The sequence below is a fragment of the Bison bison genome, unplaced genomic scaffold (genome assembly GCF_000754665.1).
Source record: "Bison bison bison isolate TAMUID 2011002044 unplaced genomic scaffold, Bison_UMD1.0 scf7180017864312, whole genome shotgun sequence".
NCBI lineage: Eukaryota > Metazoa > Chordata > Mammalia > Artiodactyla > Bovidae > Bison > Bison bison.
In genome coordinates, this window is record NW_011494884.1 from 3,008,182 (window position 1) to 3,015,414 (window position 7,233).

Below are 7,233 nucleotides of genomic sequence, written 5' to 3' on the forward strand. Positions count from 1 at the left end.
TCATTTGAAAAGACCCTGATGCTGGGAAAGATTGAGGGCAGGAGGAGAAGGGGACAACAGAGGATGAGATGGTTGGATGGCATCACTGACTCAATGGACATGGGTTTGGGTGAACTCTGGGAGTTGGTGATGGATAGGGAGGCCTGGCGTGCTGTGGCTCATGTGGTTGCAAAGAGTTGGACACGACTGAGTGACTGAACTGATGGGTGAAGATTCATCTTTAGAGCCCTAGCCATCAACGTGCCACCCATATTTTAGGCAGTCAATAAGGGATTACAGAATAGAATGTTGTGTGGGAAGAACTCTGAATAAGTCCTCAAGAGATTCAAGTTTCAGTGTGAAATTTTGAATTTGTGTCTGTGTTTCTTCACATCATTTATTTCATTCCATATCTGAAAAATAGAAAAGTGCACTGAAGAATTTAAAGATACCTTCAGGTTCTAAATTTGAAGCCCTTTTTCTACACTGTTTACATTCTTTTGGAAGCCTTTCTGGACAGACTGTTTCTCTTGCTAGCTTTACTATTGCTTTGAGTACACATATCTTTAAACAAAGAGATGGATTCTGTGTATATATTTTTTATCATTTGTAATTGTCTGTGTTTAGTCTCTCGTGTGGGGACCTGGTACCAAAATTATAAGCTTTCATTCTCAGCCTAGTATTTATGCAACCTGTAAGTATGAGTAAATGTCAGTTGCCTTGAAAATCTAGTTTGTTAGTTACCTCTTTATTTTTTTCCACTAAGGGAAGGTTTCTCTAACTTGTTCCCAGGAGAATTTAGTATTTCAGATGGCAACTTTCTGAGAGCAGCTCCTCTTCTTTATCACAGACTTCTCTTTGGAAAACCAACATTTTCAGAGCCTGTTCTAATACTCAAATTGATAGGGAGAAGCCTGATGCTCCCTGATCTAGTGTTTCTATCTGGCATTGTGATGATCTGTGTAGTGGACCTGTATAACCAGAGTATGCTAAGAGCTGGAAACTGCCAGTGGGGTTTTTTTTCCACTGATGAAAAAATAAACAATGTTCTCCTTGGTGAAAGCAAAAATTTTTTGCACACACAGTATTCTCTAACTAATTTTCATTCCACTTTCAGTTATAAAGTGTGTCAAACCATTAGCTTACATCTTAAAAATATAATCACTTAGAATTATACAAAGGATTATATATATATATAATATATATACACACATACATACACATATATATGTGTATACACACAACACACAAACACACACATGCGTATTTTTTTTATCTTCTCCAGGACTTTTGAATGTATTGGGGAGAAAAAATTTCCTCTACTCTTCTAGGTCCTTCTGGATGATTATTAAATTGACATGAAACAGATTAATGGGAGAAAATAGAATTTTAATTTCATAAGTACTAGAGTTTACAGAAATATGAGACTCAAAGGAGTGACCAAAGCACACAGCTTTTAGACCTTTTAGATAAAGGAATAATAAATTTGAGAAGAACTGAGAAGACAGACAAACTTAAGCTTGGGTATTAATTAGTGAAGGACTAAGCAGAGTTTGTTTATGTAGCCTTCTTGGCCCTGAATTCCTGATCTCCAGCAATAAGGCTGCTTGTTTACCTCCTGGTGGGAGGAGGATATCTTTCACTGGAAGATGTATTTCATACTTCCAGGGGGAACAGACAAGATGGTCAGAATATCCTTCTTGCTTTTGCTTAAGTAATTTTATTCAAAATAATGAATCTGCCAAGAGGCACGTTTTGAGCTGGGCTTTTCATTTTCTTTTTTATTTTAATTGGAGGATGATTGCTTTACAATGTTGTGTTGGTTTCTGTCATACATCAACATGAATCAGCCATAGGTATATATATATGCCCTCTCCCTCTTGAACCTCCCTCCTACCCCATCTGATCCCTCTAGGTTGTCACAGAGTGCTGGGTTGAGCTCCTTGTGTCATACAGTAAATTCCTACTGGGGAGTATACATTAAATATGTAACATTGTACAGAAGGAAGTGACCAAACCATCCCAAAGAAAAAGAAAGGCAAGAAGGCAAAGTAGTTGTCTGAGGAGGCTTTACAAATAGCCAAGGAAAGAACAGAAGCAAAAGTCAAGGTAGAAAGGGAAAGATATACTCAACTGAGTGCTGAGTTTCAGAGAATAGCAAGGAGAGATAAGAAAGTCTTCCTAAGTGAACAATGAGAAGAAATAGAGGAAAACAATAGAATGGGAAAGACTACAGATTTTTTTTTCAAGAAAATTAGAGATACCAAGGAAACAGTTCATGTAGAATTGGCATGATAAAGGACAGAAATGGTAAGGACCTAGCAGAAGTAAAAGATATTAAGAAAAAGTGGCAAGAATACACACAAGAACTATACAAAAAAGGTCTTAATGACCCAGACAACCATGATGGTGTGATCAGTCACCTAGAGCCAGACATCCTGGAGTGTGAAGTCAAGTAGGTCTTAGGAAGTATTACTGTGAACAGTGGAGGTGACAGAGTTCCAGCTGAGCTATTTGAAACCCTAAAAGCTGATGTGATTAAAGTGTTTCATTCAATATGTCAGCAAATTTGAAAAACTCAGCAATGGCCACTGGACTGGAAAGAGTCCAGTATTCATTCCAATCCCAAAGAAGGGCAATGCCAAAAAATGTTCAACTACTGTACTATTGCACTCACTTCACATACTAGCAAGGTAATGCTCAAAATCCTTCAAGCCAGACTTTAGCAGCAAGTGAATCGAGAACTTCCAGATGTACGAACTGGGTTTAGAAAAGGCAGAGGAACCAGAGATCAAATTGCCAACATTAGTTGGCTCATAGAGAAAGCAAAGGAATTCCAGAAAAACATCTACTTCCACTTCGTTGACTATGTAAAGCTTTTGACTGTATGGATCACAGCAAACTGGAAAATTCTGAAAGAGATGGGAATATCAGACCACCTTGCCTGCCCCCTGAGAAACCTATATGCAGGTCAAGAAGCAACAGTTAGAATCAGACATGGAACAACTGACTGGTTCCAAATTAGGAAAGGAGTATGACAAGGCTGTATATTGCCACTCTGCTTATTTAACTTATATGCAGAGTACATCATGTGAAATGTCAGGCTGGATGAATCACAAGCTGGTATCAATGTTGTTGGGAGACATATCAACAACCTCAGATATGCAGATGATACTACTCTAATGGCAGAAAGTGAAGAGGAACTAAAGAGCCTTTTGATGAGGGTGAAGAGGAGAGTGAAAAAGCTGACTTAAAACTCAACATTCAAAAAACTAAGATCATGGTGTCTGGTCCCTTCACTTTATGGAAAATAGAAGGGGAAAAAGTGGAAGCAGTGGCAGATTTCTTAATCTCCAAAATCACTTTGGATGATGAATGTAGCCATGAAATTAAGATGCTTGCTCCTTGGAAGGAAAGCTATGACAAGTCTAGATAGTATATTAAAAAGCAGAGACATCACTTTGCCTTCAAAGGTCTGTATAATCAAAGCTATGACTTTTCCAGTAGTCATGTATGAATGTGAGAGTTGGACCACAGAGAAGGCTGAGTGCCAAAGAATTGACACTTTTGAATTGTGCCAGAGAAGACTCTTGGGAGTCTTTTGGACTGCAAGGAGATCAAACCAGTCAATCCTAAAGGAAATCAACCCTGAATATTCACTGGGAGGACTGATGCTGAAGCTGAAGTTCCAATACTTTGGCCACCTGATGCAAAGAGCTGACTCATTAGAAAAGATCCTGATGCTGGGAAAGATTGAAGGCAAAAAGAGAAGGGGACAGCAGAGGATGAGATGGTTAGAGAGCATCACTGACTCAATATTGGGATAAGAATTTGAGCAAACTCTGGGAAATGGTGGAGGACAGGGAAACCTGGTGTGTTGCAGTTCATGGGGTTGCAAAGAGTTTGGACATGACTTAGCGAGCAAAAAACAACAATAAATGTTGTATATGTTTCAATGCTGATTTTTCAGTTCATCCCACCCTTTGTCCACAGGAGATCCCTGCCTTTGTCCACAAGTTTGTTCTCTATTGCTGCCCTGCAAATAAGTTTGAGCTAGCCTCTTCTGAACCTCATCAGTTTCCTCTTCTGAAACTTCCCTGAAAGTTTCATACTTACAAGTTGAGCTGGTAGCTGTGAAGCAAGAATTAGGCTAGTAGCTGAGTTATTGATTGTTCCATGCTTCTTTTTTTCCATAGATTGTTCCATGGTTCCATGCTTTAAACCAAAAATTCAGTCCTGAGAATAGATTAGTTCAGTTAAACAGTTGTGATTCATAACATGGGGCACATTTTAAGACAGTATTATATAACACCAATAACCCAATCTCACTGCCACGTTTGAGGACCTCAAGAGCCAAAATTGCAGCAAAAATTATCTTAAGGGACAAGAGATTCAACTTTAAATTTGTACTTGATATAAATTTACCAACTGCTTAGATGGAAGTTGAGGCAACTGAGTGAAAAGAGCAGACCAGTCCAAATAAAATTTTTTTTTTTAGCAAATGAAAAAAAAAATTAAGGTACAGTTTTATGTAAAAATACTATTGACATTAAAGCTTATTTTCAAAAGCCTTATAATAAATTTATTCAATTGTATTCACCTTGAACATGCGTAAAATTACTTTCCCAAGATTTCTTTTTCACAAACCTATAAATTTTCATGTCCACTTTGGTTTGTCCTTGATTTTTTCAGCCTCTTCAGAAATAATAAGCTTTACTTTAAGAAAAATTACTTTCTGTTTCCTCAGAAAAATGTATCTCCATTCCTCATACCCTTTCTTAACAAAAAACATATGGTCTACTTTTTTTTTCCAAACACACATTTGTTTCCTTCATTAGTTCTAGTAATTATAATCAGATAACTCATTAGAATTTTTTAATCTTAAATACATGAACTTCCAGTGATATCTAAGAAGTAAGCAAATGTGAACTGTCAATTTTTTCTATACCAGCAGTCTTTATATTGGCAGATTTATGTGTTTATGTGCTTCCTGTAAGTACAGTTTTTCAGTGTGGCATAAGTTATGTTTCCTAAGAAACCCAAGCATCTTTAGTCTCTCTAATAAGAGGTCAAAAGTTGTTAAACTTAGATGTGTTTAGCATTTAAGATTTCATTATCTTATCTTACTTAAAATAATCTGGACTTTCAATGAATCTCCATCATTTAATTAACTTAGCAAATGTCTAAGGTTGGAAGTGACCAAAGAGATTTGGGAAACTATGTAAGGAGATAGATCATAAAACAGTCATTGCTAAAAATCTACCTTAAAACTCTCATCTTGCTTGTATCTATTTAATTCATCTGTTTTTAACAATTATGCTCATGAACACTTGATAAGATATTAAAGCAGTTAGCCATCCTTTTATATTATTTTTCTTGCTGACAAATTTTGTAACAGAATTAGCATGAGCTTATTTGACTTTTAGTGAACCTATGGTAGGATAAAAGTATTATTCTTCATGTTGATTACTCTAAAGCCATACCTGTATTACTTAAACCAACAAACTACTTTCTATTTACTGAAAATTATTCTACAAAACATGAACTTCGAAAACATTTAAGTTGATTTCTATTATATCTCTGAAATTTAGAAATACTTAATTCATAAGCATTTATTTTTAAGCCAAATAGAGCCCTTTCTCAAATTAATATTGGTAATACCGTCCAGAGGTAGAGAAGTACCATAACTCTAATGTGTATACATAGATGTACATACAAACACAAAGCTCTTATAGCTTTTGTTGTAAAATTTTAGCCATGAACCAAGTATAACAATATAAAACTCATGAGTCTGTAAATAACAGTTGAAATAAGTTGTTTATCTATTCATCTGATTGAAGCTTTCCTCTATTTGCGGAGGATGTTTTTAAGAATCATATTTGTCTTTGATATCAATCATATTGGTAATTACCAGTCATACTGGTAATATTAAGGAAGCTGTGAACTGGATTTTGAAAAAAGACCTTTCCAGCAGTTTGTATTTTAAAAGGCTAGATTTCCTCTTCTTCTTTTCTTTTTTCCCTTCAGACTTTACTGACTGAGCTAGCCAGACTCAGTTGCAGGCAACTGTGAGAAGGAGTGTTTATATTTAAAAACATGGTACAAGTTATAATTTTAAGGGACAGTGAAAGAATGAATTTTTCTGAGCTCCCTAAATCTGGTAAAAATCCCCTGAAGTGAAGGTAAAAGGGTTTTATAATTTAAAGAGTCTGCTGCTGTCCAGGGATGTAAATTCTTTGGGGGTCTAAGACTTATTCACAAAAGATACTGCATAGGAAAGTCTGAAGCTGGCAGGACCTGATTATAGAATCCAGGAAAACAGATCTTATGGTTGAGACTTAATGCTTGTTCTGAATGTTTCTGTTAAATTTATTTCCTGACTGGTAATATTTACATGAATGACCTGTATATCCTAGGTCTAGACATTAGGCTGTTGTGTTCTCTGTAAATCCTGTAGTGAAGCGAAGTTAAAATAGCAGCTGGGTGTTTATTGTTTTTTTCTAGGGAAAATTTAGGAGTTTGGGGAGTTAAGGGAATTTGCTAATGAGATGTGTTCAGATTTCAACAAAAGGAATTTATATTGAATGGGGACTTTAATTTTGTTCCAAGTTTTATTTTCTGTGTTTTTGTTTTTTTTCCACATTGTTTAGAGAGTTCCTAAGGCTAGCTTTTACATTTCTTTGTGTCCTCTTTCTAATTTGGCCATCCCATTTGTACCAATAAGACAATTTTTGAGAACAAGAGCTTTCCTTTTCAAAAAATATTTATTTATTTGACATCTTAGTGTCAGCATGCAGGGTCTTTAGTTGTGGCATGAGAACTCTTAGTTGTGGCATGTGGGATCTTGTCTCTGACTAGGAATGGAACCCGGGTCCCCTTGCATTGGGAACATGGAGTCTTAGCCACTGGACCACCAGGGAAATCTCAAGTGTGTGTGTGTGTGTGTGTGTGTGTGTGTGTGTGTGTGTGAGTCACTCAGTCGTGTCCAACGTTTGCGACCCCATTGACGACAGCTCGCCAGGCTCCTCTGGATGAGAGCTTTCTAAAAATGTTTTCTTTCTTTCTTAAATATAATCAATTCAAAGAATCTATCATCTGGCCATTGACAAATCAGATCTTTTAATCTCAATAGTGACTCAAACTGATAAGACTTTTTATGGCTTAACTAAGGGCGCAAGACAGAGAAGGCAATGGCACCCCACTCCAGTACTCTTGCCTGGAAAATCCCATGGATGGAGGAGCCTGGTAGGCTGT

At 36.6% G+C, this 7,233-nt stretch overlaps 1 long non-coding RNA gene across 2 annotated transcripts in view; it reads right to left on the minus strand.

Annotated features, from left to right (window-relative positions):
• Nucleotides 1-7,233, minus strand: part of LOC104997619 — a 28,671-nt gene that overhangs the window by 20,078 nt on the left and 1,360 nt on the right. For both annotated transcript variants that reach the window (XR_826345.1, XR_826346.1), the window contains exon 2: nucleotides 4,096-4,215. This is a non-coding gene — a long non-coding RNA (uncharacterized LOC104997619). The remainder of the gene's footprint in view (nucleotides 1-4,095; nucleotides 4,216-7,233) is intronic.